Source organism: Cydia pomonella, chromosome 4, assembly GCF_033807575.1.
Source record: "Cydia pomonella isolate Wapato2018A chromosome 4, ilCydPomo1, whole genome shotgun sequence".
NCBI lineage: Eukaryota > Metazoa > Arthropoda > Insecta > Lepidoptera > Tortricidae > Cydia > Cydia pomonella.
The window spans coordinates 16,238,246-16,263,035 of NC_084706.1; the positions used below are offsets into that span (position 1 = coordinate 16,238,246).

Below are 24,790 nucleotides of genomic sequence, written 5' to 3' on the forward strand. Positions count from 1 at the left end.
TGTAATATCTTAATTGTAATTGTTATGTTATATTGTTTAATGGACAATTTAAATTACTGTAGAGATAAGTTATTGACATTTTATTATTTTATGCTCATCCGGTTATGTCTGTGTTTGTGATCTCTGTATGTACTAACAATAGTCTTGTAAGTTATGTTGTGTAATACTAACACTTTTATGGGTTTTTGCCTGAAATAAAGGTTTTAATAATAATAATAATTATGTATTTTAATTACTAATTGAGAGTCACATCACTTATAACGTCGCCGCTTGTTCGCGTGGCTGCGCGCGCGCACCCGGCAGGCTGATAACGCTCCTACGGCTAGGGCACTGGCGCTACTCAATATGATGGCTGTTGAGGGTCATGATATCGATATATTTGTGGATAATGCTGGTGGATTTCGCAGAAAATGTTACCAATTTTTAAATATTTTGTATCTCTGACGATTGTTTGTATAAATTTGTATTTATAATTTTAATTTGAGAATTTTGTGTTATTTTTTTTTATGATAAGTTTAAATTTATTTATTTTATTGTGCTTCTGTCTGTTGAATTTGTCTTTTATTGTTAGAAGTTATTTTTTTATTGGTTTATAAATTATATTGATTTTGACTTGACATTAGAATTAAGATTTAACATGTAAACGACTTGGTGACTACTGTAAGTTTATTATGTGTCTAAATAAATAAATATAAATATAAATCTTACAAGCCCAAACTAGATGGCGGCAGAATCACTTAAAAGGCCCACTGATTACCAGTTGGCCGGAAGATATCGGCCTGTCAGTTATTCGCGATTGTTAGCTTTTGCGAGTAACTGACAGGCTGATATCGTTTTTTTAGTTGTTAGTAAAAAAAAAGGAAATATAATTTTTCTTCAAAAATTTTGGCCCCTTTAGCTTATCCCGGCATAGGGTTGCCAATTTTTTTTGGGTGAGATTTAGTATATTCAAAATTACAAACTAAAAATAAAGTACACTAAAAGAAAATAAAGTACAGTAAAAGAGAATGATTGAATGAGAATGAAAAGTATGCTCAATTTGTCGCGTGATAGTCATTTTCTATACATATATACTAGCTGATGTTCACGACTTCGTTCGCGTGGATTTCTATATTGGTTTTTGTAATTTAACATGAACTTTGTGCAAACTTTGTGCTTTGTTGAAGCAGTTGAAAACATGATTTGTTGTCTTGATGTCTTCTTCCAAAGATTCAACACCCTAAATCGAAAAAAAATACGATTCGATCAGGAACGATATGAGATACTGGAAATTCGTAGGACGATACATTAGAAAGCAAGAAAAGAAATTTCAGTGCTTTTGAAAATTCATTCCCTAATAGGGTTAAAAAGGGGTTCAAAGTTTTTTTTTCTATTTATTTGGGACAAAAAAAAAGTAACACACAGGTTTAGACACAGAAATAGAATACAAAGAATAATAAAGTGTGAGACTAACAACATCGTCCACAGATTACTAGATTACCTAATGATAAATCTACAATATTTTATATAGCGCTAGGTAACAATATAAAGGATATAAAGCTAAAATTAACACAGCTACGGTTACAACATAGGTTTATAGATACAGTAACAAATTAATTTTTGAGTTAGCAGAAGTAGTTTTGTATTCCTAAATACAGTTTAATGAGCGAGTAAAAACGGCAAGGTCCAGCGGCAAGGTCCACTTTTAGTCACATTATTTTTATACACAATGTCAGACATCTTGAAAATGTCAATTACATTAAAATACAAATTGTAACATTTAACCAGCCTGTATAGGGGATCACGTTCTCCAGCATGGGTGCGGCAACGCGAAGTTTGTATGGGGAACAAAAGCTTCTTTTAGGGACTTGAAAATTCTAATAAAGTCACACCGTTAGAAATCAAGAGAAGTAGGTAATTTTAGTGTTTTCGAAAATAATAATAATAATAAAATTCTTTATTGTGCACTACTAAAGAAAAGCTCATATTACAAACAAAGACAGAACTTAAATTAATAGGTAACAACAGGCGGACTTATCGCTATAAAGCGATCTCTTCCAGACAACCTTCAGATAGCGAACCGGTGGCAAGAAATAGGCTATTGGGCAGTGCAAAACAACAATAAAACAAGTATACTTATAATATGTTAATTTTAAATTATAAACTACAAACAATAAAACATACATTACATAAACTACATAAATTATTTAAATTACAATAATACACTACATAAACCTACAGGGAGTGAAGTAACAACCAGGTAGAGAAAAAAAAGGAGAATTTACTTACGTGAATGAAATGACCAAGACTAAGAAAGTGATAAATAATGCTCTTTAAGACGTTTTTTAAAAATGGTTAAGGATGTTTTATATCAATGGGCAAAGCATTCCACATTCTTACAGACTGGAAAGTGAAGGATTTGATGTAGAACTTACTAGATGACCGAGGGGGAGCAAGAAGAAGATTTTGAGAACACCTAACAGACGAATGAAAACTAAACCGCTTTTTAAGGTAACCAGGAGTATTAGAAATAAATAAGGTACTGTAGAGAAGAGAAAGGATATGCGTATTACGTCGAAAACGTATCGGTAACCACTTGAGCTGTGACCGAAAGCTGGAGACATGGTCAAATTTCCGTAGCCCAAAAATGAAACGAATGCACACATTTTGAAGACGTTCAAGCTTATTCAATTGCTCTTCTGTAAGATCGAGATAAGATATGTCAGCATAGTCTAGAATAGGAAGAAGAAGTGATTGAAAATACGAAGTGCGGTTTGGAATATTCTTCCTGTAAGCGGGTTGGGAGGGAATTGATAGTTTGTATCGAGAACAAATACCTATTTGTTATAAATTACTTTTCTAGCTTTCTAATTTATCGTCCTACGAATTTGAAGGCTCATACCTACTTAAACCGTTCCCGTTATAGACTTTCAACCCCCTTTAAAAGGGGAAGAATAAAAAAAACTTATCATCACCTCTTGTATTGTAATATCGTGTCTTCCTATGAAATATCAAGTCCCTTTCACAAGAGTATTCGTTCCCGGTACAAACTCTCAATCCCACTTTTCACCACCTTAGGGGGTTAATTTTTAAAAACGCTGCATTCACTTTTCTAATATTTAATTACAATGTGTCAACACGAAGTTTTAAGTTCCTAGCTTTTTTACCACCACGGGTTGCATTTTTCAAAATCATTTCTTATTTTTATACTCACTTTGTTGTGCAAAAATCAACTTTCTTTTCTAGATTTTTGGTTTCATTAGGACACACGAATTTATATGCATGTAACACTAATTGGGATCGTAAATTAAGTTTCACACACTGTAGTCTAAGCACTCTGTCTAATCTAGAGCTTAAAAATAAGCTTTATTTTTCTCATCTTAAGGACCCATTAAACTATATAGTATTTTAGCGTACTTTATTGTTTCTTAAAAGTATATAGTACTCTAGGTCCAAATATAGTACAATAGTTTATTATCTAGTACGGTTGGCAATGGCGACTCTATCCTGGCACGGCCTTTTCGCTGTTTGTCTGTGATTTTACATACGGTATCGGTATGAGAACAAGATAAAGGTTGGTGAGTTAGATACACCACACCGGTTAAAAAGTATGCTCACATGAACATGTAGTCTAGTCTAGTAATGCTTTTGGCCGTCGTCAGTCTACTAAAATTGCATTCGGATGTGACCGCATCAGCGTTGTTCTTGCAGCGTTACTGCTATGGCGTTGACGCGCTTGATGTCACGTGTCAACCTCTTTAGATAAAATGAGTGACGCAACTGCAGCAATTTGGCAATAACAATGTATAATGTCATCCCCGGCATCAAGTTTGTTCAAACCTACTACATAGATAGCCTAATACATATGTAAGCCACGGCTGGAGAGCGTGCATAACGCTCCCACGTCGTAATTGTATCATGTTGGCAAACCATTACTCACTGCAAACACCGCCAAGCCTATGACCCGTTTATTAATTACCTTTTTTGCGAAACAGGTTGCTAGTTAGTGTTATCATGCTATAATACCCACACCCTTTGTTACACTGTAATTAGCACAAAGCACATGTATGCTTTTACAAAAACGTTTTTGAGTAAAAATAATAGTGAATAAAACGCCGGATGCCTGCCTAATAAAACAGTATGGATTATATATATATATATAATAATTCATAAATCGTGATCAGGAATACGTTTAGTATAACAAGTTACAGTTAATATTTTGTAAGAAGTGCCAATATTTCGTATCTTACTACAAAAGATAATTGCGCAATAGCCTATATATTATAGACAGAAGTCGCGTCTTCGTTTACTTGTTTACTGCAAAATAACGAACGATAGTGTTTCAATCGTGTATTGGCTGCCGGAATCAAATCAATATAAATAGGGTCTAGTGGCTTCAGCCGGTCTCGGCTCTCGGCTCTGCGACTTGTCCGTTACTTCAGCTTACTGCGGTCTGAATACAAACGAAGGGGCCTTTATGAATAATTCAATAATCCACAGTCATCGATATTCATGTGGAATTAATGTAATTTTCAAGGTTACTAATACTTGTAAGCACGGGCACATTACGGCAGCCTGTTGCCGCTGCCTGGTGGGCGATTTAACTGATTTATGCGGGGTACGTGACAAGGGGTGAAATGATTTAAGAAATTAGTACACAAACACACAGACCAATTCGAATGTGCACCTGACATCAAACTGATATCCGAATGATATTGGAATCAAATCAGTTAGCTGTCATTCGCGCGTTCATTTCGCTCAGACTTGTCCCTACAAGTATTAGTGCGAGTGAGACGCTAGCACGAATAACAACTGACTGATAAAAAAAATTGGCATTAAAGGCAAGTACATTTAGGTGTTGAAGTCCCTGACTTCTGAGCTAGGTAAGAACCTGTGTTACAGAAGTCAAATATGATTCCAATATTATTCTAAAATTTTATTATTATTTAAATTAGTTACACAGCATTACAGTATTACTACTAAGGCACTGCGAACTACAAAACTTTTAAAAATAATACAAATTAATAATATTACTTTAAGTTGCTACATATAATAAATAATAATAAATAATGCATCCATTTGCATGTGATATGAAAAGCACAATATGGAAGTTGGAGTGTTACAATTATTCTACCAAAATGTATTATACTTAAATACTAAATGTTTTCTCGGCTATGTAACATTTTACCAGTTAAGTAATTTAACACTAAATTCTACGATGGTTGCTATAAGCTAAACTTAAACGTAAACAAGTAGCATATGCACAAGATGCAGATGAAATGTGAAAAATGCTCATAAGTATTTGTAAGCTTATATTTTGGAAACGAAAAAGAAAGTATATTACTTATGTATCTATATTATCCACTGTTTTGTGTGTGTATGTGTGTGTGTGTGTGTGTGTGTGTGTGTGTGTGTGTGTGTGTGTGTGTGTGTGTGTGTGTGTGTGTGTGTGTGTGTGTGTGTGTGTGTGTGTGTGTGTGTGTGTGTGTGTGTACATGTTTACTAACACGATTATATACTTTAGGTGCAAGCACTTTATGAAATTTGCGAGAAAATGCAGACTAGGGATAAAATATACAAAATCACATCTGCGACGCATTGGAGAATAGCCAGGCTGTTTTTGATGCTGCATTAATATGAGAGCTTTTATATAAAGTTGCCTTATTGTGAGCACTGATATGTTCTGGTATGATGATTATATTTACTATACAATGTATTATATTACTATACAAAGATACAAGATAAAACAAATAATGACAAAATACAATTAAAACATTGGATTTGGGCGACAACGTAACACCACACCCTTCGGCCAGAAGTCCGCGCTTGCGATGGTGTCCTGCAGCGGCCACGGCACACGCACCACAAATGAACTGAAGTGCACGTAGTGACGCGACTGAAGCCGGTGTACCCTCAGCGTGTAGCCAGTCTTCCGACGAACGTACTCCACCACCTCGTCGGCTACGGCGGAGTAATGTAGGCGTGACACGTAAAGCGCCTTACTCGTGCCTTGATCACATGTACCGAGTAAACGGGCGAGACAGTAAAATGTTTCAGTCATGTAAGCGAGTAACTGTTCACACATGTTTGAAATTAGGACAATAAGTTATATGACGCGCGCCGCGATGTGCCCATGTGACGACCGAGTGGCGAGTCAGTGCGCGTTCAGACCTGCCGAGCGAGCGAGCGAGACAGCGCAACTCGTAGGCCAGAATTAACCGGCTCCGCAGTGCCACACCTAATATCGGTTTGATGTTAGGTACACGTTCGAATTGACCTGTAAATTGTACTGCGGACAACAATAAATACGCTAGTTACGAATAATTTTTTAGTGCCTTAACATAAACATTGAAACACTTAAGTACCTATATTTAAACCACGCAAGTAGTCGATTTGAAGTTCCTCAGCTATATACGGTTAGCCAATAAAAGTTTGGACACTCCAAGTTCGCAGCTGACCTATAAAAGCACTCGGGGTCGGGGCGTCAAGAAACTTAAATAGCAACAGCTTGTGTTTAACTGGAACTGATAAAGACGCTTACAACTGCTTCATGACACACATCAGTGTATCTCAAACATATTTTGTCTTTGTGCTGCCGTACGCGTATTGCGCACAAAATGTTTTTTTTTGTGCCGCCGACATGTTTTACGCTGAAAACGCGGCTACATTAGTCAAAATGCAACTATTTTACGATGTGCCTGGTATGTTACTAAGAATATCGCCGAACACATTGTTCTCCTCAATCTGCCGAGGCAGATCGTGATATTCCTGGGCAATTTTATGATATGCCACAGAATTTCATGATCTGGTGGATTTTGTGATCGGCCGCGCCGACATCAATACCAATGTTGTTCTCGGTTTTTACTATGTTTTTTTCTCTCATTTATGGAAACATTTCACCTTAGAATATTCAATAATATCTGGGAGACAACATATACATAGATAAAAACTCAAAAATGCCTATGTTCCCAGAGATAAGACGATTCGCTAAATCGATTATTTCAGCCCCAAAAACCCCCATATAGCAAATTTCATTGAAATCGTTAGAGCCGTTTCCAAGATCCCTGAAATAGATACACATAAATATATATGTATATGTATATAAGATTCACATCAAAAACAAGTTTATTAAATAACGTAGAGAAGCAAAAATAACATAATTTTTAAGTATAAGTATAAGATTTAAAAATAAATATTGATTACATCAGATAAAACATAATTAAACTATAAAACTTAAAACCTAAATCTAAAAATAAATAATACTAAACTTAAAATAAAATACTAAAAAATATCCCCCTGCGGCATGGTGCCGTAGATGCTGGCAGCATTTCCTCGCTGTATTGCAAGACTAATTCTTTGAGCGAGGAAGCTGCCAGCTCTGCGGTCGCTGGTGATAATAATGTTTGTTTGAACTAGTTTTGGATCATAGTTGGAAGATTTTGGACTACATATACTTATAGTTAGGAGATTTTTCGATACCATTTGCTCTAAACAGCGAGATAAACAAACAACTTAGGATAAATTGAAGCCTAAAACTGACCTCGGCATACCTGGGTGATGATTTTTGAATGAGAGGCGTGATGTGCATAAAAATATATTAAAAGTCACGATTTTGTCACTGACTTAAAGGTGGTTTTATTTAGGTAATTGAATTTTTGCAAATGAACTGTGATGTGACCCATTTTCTGCAACGAATTTCTGTAGGCTAGTATGGCGACTGTTTTTAACATCTAAACGAACTTAAATCTTCTGAAACTACCTATAAACATTTCCGTGTAGCCGACTAACTAGAGCGGTAAATGGGTTCGGGGTCGTTAGAGGCAGCCCATGCAGAGACAAAATTTTAGATATAGCCACGGATTACTACCGGACTCTTTACTCTAACCCCCTCCAGACACAAATAACAGAAATGACCTCCGACGATATCCCACCCATAATAGAGCATGAAGTGTATCTTGCACTTCGTAGGATGAAATACAGCAGAAGCCCAGGAGAAGACGGCATCACAACCGAAGCCTTAAGGGTAGGAGAGCTGGAATTAATTCCTCAAATCACAAAATTATTCAATAGCATAATCCAAACAAAAACATTTCCACAACAAATGTGCCACTCTAATATCATACTGTTGTACAAGAAGGGTGACAGGGCTGATATCGGTAATTATCGCCCTATCAGTCTTGTCTCCCATCTGTACAAAACCTTCATCAAAGTAATAGAAAGTCGCATCTCCGGCTACCTAGATCGCCGTCAACCACCAGAGCAGGCAGGATTCAGACCAGGCCTCTCCACCACCGACCATCTACATTCTTTAAACCAAATAGTTGAAAAATGCCAAGAACACAAACTTCCACTTTACATCGCCTTCATAGATTATTCTAAAGCTTTTGACAGTATCACCCACGCCTCCATATTCACTGCCCTATTCAATCAAGAAATAGATCCATCTTACATAAAACTCCTGAGCACTATATATAGAAATAGTACCGCCACCATCAAACTGCAATCTTCTGGCCCGTCCTTCAAAATAGAGAGAGGAGTTAAGCAAGGAGACCCGCTATCGCCGAAACTTTTTACAAGCACTCTGGAACAAGTCTTCAAAAAACTTGCGCCAAGTTGGGGAGAGAAGGGGCTTGTCGTCGGAAATCGCAGATTAACTAATCTGCGGTTCGCTGACGACATTGTCATTTTCTCTTCAACTGCTTCCGAGCTACAACAAATGCTTGAAGAACTAAGCATCGCAAGCCTCGAGATTGGACTGAAGATGAATATGTCAAAGACCAAGCTTATGACTAACAACAAACCACGTAGGATAGAGATAAATGGAGAACACATTGCATATGTCCATGAGTATATTTATTTGGGCCAATTAGTCTCCTTCCAGGCGCGTCAGGAAAAAGAGGTCGAAAGACGGATTGAAAACGCCTGGAGGAGCTATTGGTCCATGAAACACCTGATGAAAGGTAATCTTCCGATATATCTCAAACGGAAGCTCATGGACATGTGCATACTCCCAGTTCTAACCTACGGGGCACAGACTTGGTCTTTGACTAAAGCTCAGAAGTCCAAACTCGGAGTTTGCCAACGAGCTATGGAGCGTAGCATATTAGGTGTCAAATTGGTGGATCGAGTCCGGAACACCACGCTGCGCTCCAAGACACAAATCATCGATGTAGCTCGGAAAGCGGCCAAGCTAAAATGGGATTGGGCTGGTCATGTCTGCCGAATGCCGAATGAGTTGTGGGGCAAAGTCACTACAGAGTGGGAGCCCGAAAACTCGAATCGGGGATCTGGCAGACCTCACCGGCGATGGCGGGATGAACTGGACTCCTTCTTGAAGGAGTGGCCAGACATAGCACTCGACAGAGATCAGTGGAGAGATTGGGGGGAGGCCTTTGCCCAGCAGTGGGACACGACAGGCTCCAAATAATAATAATAATAATATAGCATTTAAGCTTTAAATAACATTAAATTAATCTGAGTTATTCTATTAGTCTAGAAATTGTCGAGAAAAATTTACATAGAAAAAACAAAAGACTAGCGACACTGGCATAGTTTTTTCATCACCGGCCAGTGCGCGCGGTGGTTGCACCATGCAGGTTTGCCATCAGTTCTAAAACGGATCCCTTTCTTTCGCATAATTATCGAAAGTCATATTGTAATGATAGTCATATTATCATTAGTCATAACTCTGAAACCGCTAACTTTTCAGGAATTTCCTTAGGTTATCCTATAGATAGGTTAGATTAGGTTAGGTTTGTTTTATGGCAATCCTGAAAAGTTACGCGTTCCAGAGAAAAACCAAATTATGGCTAACGAAAATGCGGGCAAACAAAACATTATGACTTAAAACTTTATGGGAAACAATAGACACCCGTTATAAAATGTTTGGAATATTTGTATAGCTATGTCGCGTTTTTTGGAAGGGTTTCCACGGAAGATTAGCGTCAAGGTATTCAGAAGATACCTTGATACCAAGGTGAGTGGAAACTTTTTCAATGACGTTTTAAAAAGTTTTAATTAAATTTAAGTGACCTGAATAAATTTTATAATAATAATTCAGCCTATATACGTCCCACTGCTGGGCACAGGCCTCCTCTCATGTGCGAGAGGACTCGGGCTATAGTCCCCACGCTAGCCCAATGCGGATTGGGGACTTCACATGCACCTTTGAATTTCTTCGCAGATGTATGCAGGTTTCCTCACGACACGATGTTTTCCTTCACCGAAAAGCTAGTGGTGAACATCAAATGATATTTCGTACATAAGTTCCGTAAAACTCATTGGTACGAGCCAGGATTTGAACCCACGACCTCCGGATTGAAAGTCGGACGTCATATCCACTCGGCCACCACCGCTTAAATTTTATTAATATGGAATAAATTTTATTCTGTTCTAAATACTTTCAACTTAAATAAAATGATGTTTAGCGAGTTACTCTCTTAAGTATATACCTACCCTGAAATAGGTATTCGACATGACAAGAAGAAACTTTTAAGTGGACGACACAGCTTTAATGTGATCCTTTGTTTTTTTAATCACAACCTAATTGCATTTCCATGTTTCAGGAACCGCTGTCGGCTGGTCAGGGTGGCTGACAGCAGACAACGGACTTTAATTTAGTTCAACATTAATTACCCATATTGTTTAAAGTTTTTCTCGTAATTAAGTACAAGGCTCTGGAGTCAATGTAAATATTAAATGAGTGAAATAGGTATAAAATACAAAAGCGTAAAAGTCTATGTAAAATTAGGTAACATATTGGTTAGGACGTATGACCTTTAAGCCTAAAAATAACTAGGCTAGATAAGAATTATGTTCAATAACATTAAGATAAATACTCAATATGGAAAGTGCCATAAGCGAAAAACATATTAGGACAAAAAAGATCGGCCATTCGATAATAGGGAAATCAAAATTATAGGGCATACGAGTGTTAGGTCAAGCAACGATAGGCTATGTAAAATTAGGTAACATGATGGTTAGGAATTTTTAGGCCTTACAATAATTAGACCAAAAAAGATTTTTGTTACATAATTATGTTAAAAAGAATTGTGTGCCATTAGGGAAAACTATATTAGGACAAAAAATTCGGCCATTAGATAATAAGGAAACCAAAATTAGGGTATACGAGTGTTCGGACAACTGATTATTATGACAATATTAGGGAATGCAAAGATAGGAGAAAAAAAACTTTGGGATTTGAGATATAGATCCAGAAAACTTATAGGTAATTAAAATAAAGTTATCACGTTCATGTCTATTATATTACTATTGTTATTAGTCGATCCGGAATATCGTTTTTTTTCTAACTAGCACATGTTGGTATATCGTATTCTCGTCCAATGTGTGGGCATACAAGCGCGATAGCGGCTTGGTCTCGGCACTCTCGTCACGGTGTACGGTGTGCCGCTAGTCACTTTATAAATGTTTCCTAACACTCCTTTGCTATTTCACGCCCGCATTGTTCGAACGTTGCTTTTGATATGATCAAAAATTCAATTTCAATGTCCCGGTGGAATCCGGATTCGACCTAAAAATCCGGATATGTCCCAACAAATCGGTGAATCGGAAAATACACGAACGCGTTCATTTATAATAAATAATAATAAATAATAAATATTATACGACATTATTACACAAATTGACTAAGTCCCACAGTAAGCTCAATAAGGCTTGTGTTGAGGGTACTTAGACAACGATATATATAATATATAAATATTTATAAATACTTAAATACATAGAAAACACCCATGACTCAGGAACAAATATCCATGCTTATCACACGAATAAATGCCCTTACCAGGATTTGAACCCGGGACCATCAGCTTCGTAGGCAGGGTCACTACCCACTAGGCCAAACCGGTCGTCGAATTTCCACTAGATAATTTATGGTTTATTCATAGCATTAATATTTGCTATTAAATCAAATTAATACATTAAAAAACCGGCCAAGAGCATGTCGGGCCACGCTCAGTGTAGGGTTCCGTAGTTACTCTTCCGTCACAATAAGCTAAACTGGAGCTTAAAGTATAGTAAATTGTTAACCAAGGGATGAAACGGTACCTTTCACGCGAGTTAAACAAATAGGCAAATTTGCATAATCAGTACCTAATTAAAGTCTTTTTACTATGAAGGGGAAACTTTTTGCGATAACTCAAAAACGGCTAAACTGATCATGTCCGCTATAGTTTTTATTTAATGTCTTTCTTATGCTCTACTTCCACGATTTTTTTCATATTTTTTGGACCTATGGTTCAAAAGTTAGAGGGGGAGAAACATTTTTTTTTTCTTTCGGAGCGATTATCTCTGAATATATTCACTTTAGCAAAAAATGTTTGTTGAAGACCCCTATTAGTTTTGAAAGACCTTTCCAACGATACCCCACACAGTAGGGTTGAAGCAAAAAAAAAAATCACCCCCACTTTACGTGTAGGGGAGGTAACCTCAAAAAAATTAAATTTTTAGATTTTATTGTACGACTTTGTCGGCTTTATTGATTTATATATCCATGCCGAATTTCAGCTTTCTAGCACTAACGACCACGGAGCAAAGACAGACAGACAGACAGACGGACATGGCGAAACTATAAGGGTTCCTAGTTGACTACGGAACCCTAAAAAAGACCGGAGAAGTGCGCCTGACGTGTAAGAGCGCGTACCTTTGATATATATATATATATTGTAGGCACTGTAGGCAGTGACGACCGGTCTGACCTTAGTGGGTAGGGACACTGCCTATTAGTGCCTATGAAGCCGGTGTTTTTTTTATACCACGTCGGTGGCAAACAAGTATACGGCCCGTCTGATGGTAGTAAGTCACCGTAGCCTATGGATGCCTGCAAGTCCAGAGGTGTGACATGCGCGTTGCAAAATGCGTGGTCCTGGGTTATTTAGAATCCCGGTAAGGGCATTTATTTGCGTGATGAACACAGATATTTGTTCCTGAGTCATGGGTGTTTTCTATGTATAATGAGTATGTATTTACCTATACAAGTATGTATATCGTCGTCTAGTACCCATAGTACAAGCTTTACTTAGTTTGGAGCTAGTATAGGACATAGGTTGATCTGTGTTTCTGTGTAAGATGTCCCCTAATATTTTTTTTTCCAAAAAGTTTAATTATTGATAAAATACCTTTCGAGCATCTGTACTGTCTTTTCTAAGCCTTCCATACTTTCAACGTACTAAAATTCTTAAGCCATTTTATCTATACAATGTGTTTGTCTGCATTTTTAAAATGGTTGAGAAAAAACATAGGAATGGGGGTGATTTGTCGATAAAATTAATCGTACTATACGTGGTTAACGGCTCCACTATACGTGGACAAACACATTGTATATGCATAGGCATAGCACGGTAGAAATATGCCACACACACACACACACACACACACACACACACACACACACACACACACACACACAGCAACAGTCGTGTCGTGTCGTAGTATTTTTTATTAAATATATTCCATTTTTCCCTGCGTACCTACCTATGTGATTTCGTTTGTTGCATTCGCATATCCCAAAGTTTCGTGAATTTTGCAGTAGGTATAAGTCTGGTGAATTCGCAATAGTGCTTCTAGATATGCGTTCGTGTTTACTCTGAGGACGAGATGCAAAAGTAATACGATATTGCAGGGCTTAGGTAGGTACACTTCACTGGATTTTGAGTCATTTTGTTGTTCGTTTTATTTTATTTATATATCTATGTAAACTTTATTGCACTATAAAAATACCAGTACCATACATCTACTAGTCAACCATAGGGCAAAACATTAATTGCAGAAATTTTCGATTTTGGGTGTAGTGAGAAAAATAATTCAGAAAACATAACTAATATGTATAAGCTATTTTGAATAACTATTAAAAATTGTTGACATTGCATTGACAACATTATTTATAATGTCACACGTATCACGTATTATATTTCTACATATATATAGACATATTGCAATAACCTACAATAACATAGCTTATAAGATACACAAACTAACAAGTGTGGACCACTGAGTGTCTGATTCCCAAGACCCAAGTTGAAAGTTATAGGCCGGTAGCAATATTATGTTCACTCGCTAAAGTATTTGAGATGACGCTGCATGCGCTTATTACCTCAATGCTTACTGCACATCATGAGCGCGTAGCGTGCATTCCTTCCTAGGTGATCAGTTGCAATGCAACCAATCTGGTGAGTTCATTCTGTTTAATGTCTTACGAATTTAACAAAAGAAACCAAGTGTAGTGTATACTTGGACTTTCAAAAGGTATTCGACAGAGTGGATAATTATATCTTGCTAACCAAATTGGATTTTGTACCTAGATTCCTACGACTTTTTTCAGGTTACCTCAGTGATAGATTGCAATTAGTGAAGTATGGACCATTTCTATCAGATGCATACGTGACGCTCTCGGGTATACGTCAAGGGTCGAATTTAGGCCCGTTGCTTTTTAATATTCTAATTAATGATCTGCCAACAGTAGCGCCTCATAGGAAAGTTCTCATGTTTACAGATTTTAAAATTGTAAAGGTCATAAAGAATGGAACAGACTGTAAGGAATAACAAGACTACATCTATGCTATATATAAATGGAGTGTGCTTAATGAGTTGACTTCAAATTTCAAAACATTTGAAGTGATGTAATTCACTCGTTCTTCTCAGCCAATTACTTGTATGCCAATATATACTTTAAGCAACAGCGCCATTACACGCTTACGCTCGGTAAGAGACCTGGGGGTATTGTTTGACTAACAATTAACGTCCCGCGAACATGCGATAAATGACGCTAAGAGGGCGGCTCAAAAACTAGGATTAGTACTGCGTAATTCTCAGCTATTTTCGCCCATGGCTCTGCGCGCTCTATATTCGGCTCTCGTTCGGAGTGTATTAGAAACGAGTGCAACAGTTTGGACTCCTCACGAAAATTCTTATATACTTTTGCTCGAAAGGGTTCAGAAAAGGTACTTGCGTCACTTATACAAAAAACAATTTACATATTATCCTTAAATGTACCCGACGGGTACGCCTAGGGTACGAATCACTAGAAACCAGACGATACCTAGCATTAGTGAAGCTCGCCCTAGGCGCCATTCATAATAGGGTGGATTGTGTAGACCTGGTAAGTGAGGTGGTAAGACTGTATGCACCTGATACGCACGAGCGACTGCGCAGCGCGCGGCTGCTGGCATCGCCGCCTGCACGCAGCGGGCTGCTGCGCCAAGCGCCGCTACACACCGCACTCACGCTGCTCAGCTCTGTGCTTAATGTGACACCGCACATTGATGTGTTCGCATTCAAGTGGTCACAGCTTATAGAACAATGTAAACGAATATTAAAAATATCAGTTTTAATTAAGTAGTCTAGCGTAGTTAACAGCCCGGACGGGTAACGAAATTAAATTTGGACCTAAGGTAACCAGGAGCGGAAGGAGCGAATAAGATAGAAGTAAGTTTTTGGCAAAAATTTCATTTTTGGTACAAGCCTTTATCGCTGACTGTACTTTTCTTTCCACAAGTAACTATAGTATTCATCGAGACAATTCTAAAAACCCCAAACACAATTAGGTTACGTTGTTTTATCACAGACCTCCTATGGCCACCTCCTGTCTCCATCATCAGATCATCTCGATGGTACCATAATATTGCATTGTCACCCGACTTATTAAAATTTTCAGCTTTTCAAGTATGCAAATTTTCAGCTTCATCGGAAACCGGGAAGTGGGTCAAATTTAACTTGCAAGATTTGATTACAAGCAGACAACGGTCAGGTGAAAGTAAATAAAAGCTTGTAAAAAGAGTACATAGAATTTTAAGAGACCTGCGCTTGCGTACAGGAAGCATTCGTTATCCATGCTTTAAACATTAGTTTGTCTGGTACATGAGTGACGTATCTTTTAGAAATGTATATCAAGAACGTACAAAAGTGATCTTGGCAAGTGTCAGCATTATGAAAATAGAATTTAAATTATGATATATATATTTGTTCATGTTTAGATCTTTATAGTCATTTTTGTTTAAATTAATGCACTTATTTAATATTGAGTCTGATACGTTCCAATTGATACACTGCGTCACTTCGAGAAATAGAATCACAAAACTCTTTATTTACAATAACAATATACATAATGAATCTATACAGAGGATTACTATAACTATCTTATATCTAAAATAGACCTTTGAGGCATTGTACCAAGGATGCAGGCGGCATTTCATCGTTGTATCGCCATACTGATACGTTGTGCGAGAAAGCTGCCAGCTCTTCGGTCACCAGTTACGTCAACCAGACGTTTCTCGATTTTTCAAAAAAAACTTGTGCTTGCTGGGACCCCGTGGATCTAAAGTTTCAACGCCAAATTGTACAAAATGGAACTCTCTAACGAGGCTCTTATTACATCTCAACATTTCAGCGCTTTTCTCCGCTTCGCCCGCTTTTACATTAGTCCGTTGGAGGTGGGACGGTGCCAGTGTGTCTACGCAGGCAGCATCCCACACTAATATCCGTCCCAAGCCCCAAGAAACTAAGGATACCCCATAGAATAATTAACAAAATACTTATCCTCTCGCCACTCATAGCCCTATAAAAATGGCTTCCATTCCATTGGATTTTGAATCGTTATACGGGGGCTAGTGATTATTTTGTTATTTTTGTTAGAATTGTTATTTTTGTACCCATTAATTATAGAAAATATTTAGTGACCTAAGTTTTATAAATGATTTCAATAAGCTAGGGCAGGGGTTCCCAATCTTTTTCAACATGCGGCGCAGTTACAAGTTTAGTATTTTGCAACGGCGCCCTTGTAAATTTAACGAAAAAGAGTGACACTACGCTATATTATTTACTGATGCGAGCGCTCAAATAGGTACCCGCGAATATTTGTGGTTTCGGATAATGATAGAACTCACGGCGCCCCTCTTTACTTTCTACGGCGCACCAGGGCGCCGCGGCGCACACTTTGGGAACCCCTGAGCTAGGGGAAAGTTTATCACCACTTCTATTTCTACAAAAAAAAGTATCTACTCCTACTTACACCTTTTTTGGAAAAACACGTTATAACTGACTTGGACTGTACTCGTGACACCGGAGCTCGATGGCGGGCGGAGGCGATGGAGTGAGAAATACTGCCGGCGGTATTTCACGCGTCGTCGCCGCCACACCCACCTCGCGGGCAAAATATTTAAGGCACATTCAAATATGACGGTCAACCGCTGTCGAATCACGAAACAAAGTCAGGCCTATGAAACTCTCCGCGCGAGTTCGGATTTATGCCTAAGAATCTCGTTCCGCCGGTGGGACAAAACCAAGCCAATTAGTTGCCACACGCGCACCGCGCGATCTAATATACCAATAATGATACAAAAAAATTGTCTTTGACACGAAAAAATTGCACAGCTTGTAGTGTGGATGCTTGCAGGAATACCAAAACAAATAAAAAATATTCATTAGGTTTAGAATCTTCGCCATGATCCAGTTTAATAACAGATCACTTTATTTTATTTCACTTCGCTCTTTAACTACTTAACAACGCACAACGCAACGCAACGCTTGAAGCGTAGACAACCCTATATTATTATAGCGTTGTGCCTTTATGCGTACGGTGCGGGGAGCGGTGCGATGAAGGACACTCCATTGTATTTTTGCGTAGGTCAAAACGGTAGGTATTTGCGTTTTCTTTGAGAGATAAGTATCTGTTCGTAAGAACTATTATATAATCTGTGCCATTGTGCATTATCGTTCCGCTACATACTTACCAGAAAAAATATTCTTCAGGCTACAACGCGCGTACGAGTAGCAAGCAATCACTACAAGGGTACGTAAGCATTAAGGGTTTAACGCGACAAACTGCTACGCAGATATCCGCCATTTGGAGCCAATTCAAAGTTTAAAATCTTAACTTGATTTATTTTGATAATGCGACCTTAACATGACTCGCAGTGAAAGATAACAGATATTCTCAGTACCTATTTTAACATTAAATATTTATTTACATAATTTGATGTATAATTAACCACAGTTACGCCCCTTCGTTTGACGGTTTCTTAGTAAATAACTAGTAGTAGTACCTAGTTACGGTACTACTAGTAGTAGTAGTACCAGTGTAGTAACTAGTAATAGTTAGTGATAATGATCCTGTCTACGAAGCAGGAGGTCCCGGGTTCGTTTCCTGGTAAGGGCATTCTGTGCTCATCACGAATATCTGTTATGTTAGTACCTATGCATATTGATAGAATCAACAAAAAATTTTTAATAAGTTGTCTGTTTTTATTATTAAATCATTTATTTCAGGCAAAGCCCTGAAAAGTGTTAGTATTACACAACATAACTTACAAGACTATTGTTAGTACATACAGAGATCACAAACACAGACATAACCGGATGATATAAAAATAATAAAATATCAATAATTTATCTCCGGTATAATTTAAATTGTCGATTAAACAATATAACTAAAAATCACTTCCCATTTTCAAAAACCTATTAAAAGAACATTATTTGTCTATTTCATGAAGGTACTATACTCGTATTCTTTTAAACTCGTTGTCGTTGTTATGGCTTCCTTTGTCATTTATATATGTATATATATATATATATATATATATATATATATGTATATATTTTTTGTATATAGTAATAATGTAGTCTATCTTAACTTTATATGTGTAGTATATGTATTATATTGTACTTTTACTACTTTTTTTCTTTATTTTTATTTTTTTGCACCACCCGTTAACTTCGTTCGCCATCTCACTATCTGAAGGTTGTCTGGAAGAGATCGCTGTTTAGCGATAAGTCCGCCTGTTGTTACCTACCAATGTGTATATGTAATCAATTTCTGTATCTGTTTTTTATGTAGTGTGCAATAAAGAATTTTATTATTATTATTATTATTATTATAACATAATAATTACAATTAAAATATTAAAATTAAATTTTGAAAATTATAGAATTAAAAACTGCTTATGGGGTTGATTGGCGAGACAACGCAATTTTTTTACATTCTTACCGTATATGCAACCGTATATGGCAGTTATTATATTCAACTCTTGATAACGCGAGGAAGATCGAAGGACCAGCGGATATGCGCAGTCCAAGAAGTATAAAGGGACTATGGCTATGAGAAACTAAAATTTAACATAAACAAAAGGATGTACGTTTATGTAGCCGACTCACCTGGATGTAAATTCCGGTTGTTTGCGGCGGCCGCCGTATTTAATTTTGGTTCGCTTTCTTTCTCATATTTTCCTCGTTCTCCTTCACATTCACTGCTTTTATATAATCAACCTATTTTTCACCAGGAAAACGTATCTTTATTTTTTCACTTCATTTGACGTTGTCCAAAATTTGACGTCTTTTAAATTTTTAGCTGCTTTATTTGCGTTTAAGTAGGTCAGCAAAAAGGCGTGTGATATGAGAATAAAAATGAGGTTGAATAGAGTAGAGCATGAAAGAAGAGCGAGCGAGATGGATGAATATGAATAATAATGTATGAAAAGGGGCGTGAACATTTCCCCCCGACCCTAAAGGGTTCCTTTAAAAGAAACAAAAACTATATAACATAAATAATAACACTTCTCATAAAATTAAACGAACATTCACAATAATATAGCGAAATAATGAACTAAAGAAAAAGGATTATTCTAACGAAGTATACTCCTATTAATTATTGGTTAGACAGACTGCATAATCACATGACAGGACGGACGAAACTTCCTTTATTTATCCTGACGGTGACAACGCGGGTTGAGCCGTCCTTCGAAGGATGTACTGCCTCTACGACGCATAAAGGCCATGCAAATGGTAGCGCATTTTCTACTTTTCTGAGAACCACTATTCCTATCGTAACTGGCACGCGTGGTCCATTTAGCTCGAGACTGCAACTGGTGCAGATACTCTGCACGCCAACGTTGCCAGAAGGACTGTACTATCTTATCCAGAAGGGCATGTCGGTCACGCAAATTAAGACAACAGTAGAGCAGTGTTGAAGAAATGAGCCAGGGTGAGAGCTAAAGGCTCTGCGGGATCACTACTGTCAGTCGCGAATTTACAAGGGCCTCTATCTGCGCAAGCATAGTCAGGAGCTCCTCATATGATAGTATTTGCGAACCGATTTCCTTGAAAAAGTGATATTTTTATTATTTTCACCATGCTTTCCCATGCGCCTCCAAATTGTGGAGCTGGAGAAGCGGAGGAATGAACTTGTAATCAATGCGGTTCTCCGCGAGCTCCATCTCCAGATGTGGAAGATGATCGTGTTAAAACTTATAGAAGTTATAGAGGTCACGTATGTAAGAGTTGGCACCGGTAAAATTAGTCCCATTGTCCGAATATATGAATTGCAAGAAGCGCTTTAAAGCAGCCAAAAAATTGGCGGTACTCAATTCCGTCGCTATCTCGATATGAAGGCAGCGCGTCGTGAGGCAAGTGAAAATGCATAACCAAGCCTTGCGACTCTTGACTCCTCTGCCACGAGTAGGAGTGTACTGCAAGGGACTTGCATATCACACCCCGTATATGTAAAAGGTTTATCCACTTGATTCACGCGACAGCTCGGTAAGTCTGCCATGAGCGGGAAAGACGATTGTGGATTCGCTCTGAAACACGTGTTGCATTTGGCAACGCGGTCGCGAATGACACGACGAGCCGACAGTATCCAATACTGAAGCCTAAGTATCAAGATCAGCGTGCAAATGCTTTAAAATAGTCGACGATCATATTGACTACATGATCACGTCGTGGAAGAACAATTGTAATAGTAGTTTATGTGACTGCTACATACATAATAAAAGGCATTAAAATACACAAGTGTGGGTTTAAGAAACGAACGAAGTGAGTTTCTTAAAAGGATCACACGAGTGTTTTAATGCCTAATTATCAACATATATATTATAAACTTTCTATGATATATTCATTAACTCAAATTACAGCCAACGTTGGGGCATCGTTGCTCTCTTAGCGGACACAGAAAACTTGGGGTTGGTCTGTGCTTAGCGGAACTCGCGGATATGTGGTGGCGTCACCGAAATATTTTTATGGCTGTAGTTATTATAAACTGTACGTCAAATAGTAGTAAATGAAAACTTTTTTACGCATATAACTTATTCGTAGTTTATTTAAATTCAGAGACAAACTAGAGTCGGGGCCTATTTCCGTATCATTCGATACAAACTAACATGCGATATATGTCAAAATTGTATGCAATTGATATTTCATTTCGGACAAAAAGGCATCTCGACTGATATTAGAATAGTGGTCAAATCGAACTGCTTTTTTTTCAGATGTGTTCCAAATTTGAATGTCATAATCAAATCGATTTTAATGTCATTATGAAGCAATTACAACATTATCACACAAGAAATTTGTTGTAACAAAACAGTTTATGGTAATGTTGGCCATTATTTACGGATTTTGAAGGCATCATAAAGGGTTTATGATATGTGTGTAGGTAAAATAATTTATGTTCCTGCGGGTGCGGTTAAGAAATTATATTTAGGTAATTAATTTATAAGGGCGGCGCGGCGAATAGTAATACTCCTATAAATAAATACCTAACCTGCGAGAGCGATTAATAAAGAATAATTTAGGTAATATTTACAAGGGCGGTGCGGTGCGGGAGGAGAACGATTCGCAATGAATGTATGAGGAGAGAAGGGGGAAAAGACAAGAAGATCCGGCTCGAAGGACCAGAAATGATAACGCGAGGAAGATCGAAGGACCAGCGGAAAAGCGCAGTCCGAGAAGTACAAAGGGACTATGGCTATGAGAAACTAAAATTAAACATAAACAAAAGGATGTACGTTAATGTAGCCGACTCGCTTGGGTGTAAATTCCGGTTGTTTGCGGCGGCCGCCGTATTTAATTTTGGTTCGCTTTCTTTCTCGTATTTTCCTGTTTCTCCTTCACATTCACTGCTTTTATATAATCAAATTATTTCTCACAAGGAAAACGTATCTTGATTTTTTCACTTCATTTGAAGTTGTCCAAAAATTTACATATATTTCAAATTTTTAGCTTCTTTATTTGCGTTTAAGTAGGTCGGCAAAATGGTGGGTGATATGAGAATAAAAATGAAGTTGAATAGAGTAGATTATGAAAGAAGAGCGAGTGAGATGGATAAATATGAATGATAATGTATGAAAAGGGGCACGAACAACTCTATTAACGGCTATTAAAGTTAAAATTTAAACAAAATATTTTTATGACATATGTTAAAGGATAAGTTGCTATAATTATATGCTGACCCGAAACATTAAGTTACTCTTAAAATAAGTAGATAGTAAACTATTCTTTTAGAAGTACATATTTTTTCAAAAAGTGCAATAACGGTAAACTTGGACACGGCGCGGATAGTCCGGCAGTTCCTCTCTCTGCAGCCCTCCCAGGTCAGCTTGGGCCCTGCCCCGCTGCTGGCGGGGTGTCCTTCTGAATCCCTTATAACGTTTGTCCTAAAGTCACTTGCCCTAACTGGTTTGGGCATGGGTACATGTCCAAACGATCAATTGTCATAACGATTATTTTCCAAGCCTAAGACTCGTTTGTCCTAAGCATTTGTACCAAAACTATCAAGATGCCTAATGTTTTTTTACCATATTCTTCGAAATCCCTAACAATTATTGGCACAAAATAACATGCTCTAACTATTTTGACCTAATGGCTATTGCTCCAATGATCAATTGTCATAACAGTTACTTTTCCTATTGATGAACTATCATAACAATTACTTTCCATAGTGAATGGTTAGCCTAAAACTCATATATCCTAAGCATTTCTACCATAATTATCAATATCCTTAATGTTTTTTACCATATTCTTCCAAATCTCTAACAAGGTTTATCCATTTGTATATGTGACTATTTGTGTTCTAAATAAAAATAAAAAGGTTTAGCCTAACATTTGATCTAATGGGTATTGCTCTAATGATCAATTGTCATAAAATATATTTTTCATAATGCTCTTCGCTCTAAAACTCTTTTGTACGAAATATGTACACCATAAATATCAGTATCACTAATGTTTTTTGCCAAACTCAGAATTTGAAACTGGGCCCTCCAGTTTCATAGGCCTCTATTGCTGTCTAGGTAATAAAGGCTTACTATTATGATAAATAATTACTTATGGCATTAGGGTAGAATAGTAGGCCAGGAAATAATGTAAAATAATCATTAACCAGCACTCAAATCGAACCTTCACATAAAAAACGCCAAAAACAATTTCCCTTTTGAATTATTAAAAAAAAAAGTCAAAGGCACAACTTATTTCTGCCATTCAGTACCATTAAATATTCGTTCATTTAATATAATTGTGCAATATAAGCTGTATGGGCACGAACGAGATCCTTAAAAAAATATAAAAGGTATATAAGTCTTTGATTTGAATCAGATTGAAATGATGCTGGCCGGGTCGTGACGTGTAGACGCGGCGTGCGGCTATAATAAATGGCTGTTTATGTTTTTCTTAGTGAAAAAAGTAAAAAGTAAAAAATCAATAGTAATAATGGTTCAAGTAGTAATGGTTTGAATTTTTTTAATTTGAGTTTGACCATAATGAAGTTTACCTTTCCGTAAATTTTTTCACCTCCGTTTTCCCTACCGAAATTTTAAGTAATAGTAAGTTGTGTTATTTTTTTTAGAAACGTACGTACGTAAACATTGTGTTTAAGTATGTTTATTTGTTACACCGGGGTTACGGAAACAGGCAGAAAACGGGCGGTGGCCCATTCCTTCAGCTTTAAAAGTTACCTTGTCACAAATTCCTAACGCCCCGAGTCTATTCAAACGGAGATTCGAAGCAAATTGAGTGTCAAGGGGAGACAAGGCTTTGCAAAATTGCTTTGACGTGCAGTAAGGCCCGGTATCAATACGGGACCTAGCAAACTCTTTGTCTGCGATACCTTAGTGCGGTTAACGAATATTTGATGTGAATACTTGATAGCCACTCTGAGTATATGGCAAAGCTAAACCTTCGTCAATCGTCAGTTTAAAAGACGCTTGTCGATTGCATTAATTTTAGTAGCAACCTAAACGCATTTCCTATTAAGACTTTCTTGAGCGGGGTATTCAACGCAAAAAGTATAGGTAAAGTAATATACGTAAAAGTTATTGGATGCAAATTTTGGGACTAAGTTTGTAACGTAATAGTAAAAGCGTCCCAAGCAATGATCCGTTGAATTGACAATAAGAACTGTTTCGCACGAATTCACCGTTGAGGGCGACATGATAATTTGCAGGTTTATTATTTCTTCTTCTCCTTTTTTAAAATTATGGCTTCAGTCCAGTGGGACGATTTTGCCAGTATCAAGGTCTTAGGAGCTTTAAATACGACTCAAATTGTACGGCTAGTACAAGACAGTGTACGGTGATTTTATCATTTAGAATCATTTAGAATCATTTATTTATATATTGTGCATTACAGGTAATGAATACAGATGTTATAAACAATTTTTGTTCTCTATAACATGTCTTGCGACGTACAATAATTATAGCTGCCTAGCGCATGCAATGTTATTAAAAATATTTTACATTTTCACTACTTATATTTTATAATATTCTATAAGTTTTAATTAATAGTAATAATAAATAATAGGTAGTTCTATAAGTCAATCATTAATTTGTCAAAGTATCCATCATAAAATTCATCTATATTGTAATAACATTTATCTTTTAATAAGTTATTTAACTTTATCTTAAACGTTGACAGCTGTTCTTTTATAAGCAAATCCGGTAATTTGTTAAACAATTTAGGGGCCATTATGTAGATGGTATTTAATGGATGGTATAAAAACTTGTTTTTGAAATACAATTTCCTGGAGGAAGAATTTTTAGCA

General features: G+C 37.1%; 1 protein-coding gene across 1 annotated transcript in view; it reads right to left on the bottom strand.

Annotated features, from left to right (window-relative positions):
- The window catches only part of LOC133517168 (CD151 antigen-like), a 303,900-nt gene that overhangs the window by 146,664 nt on the left and 132,446 nt on the right, over positions 1-24,790 (bottom strand). The window lies entirely within an intron of this gene.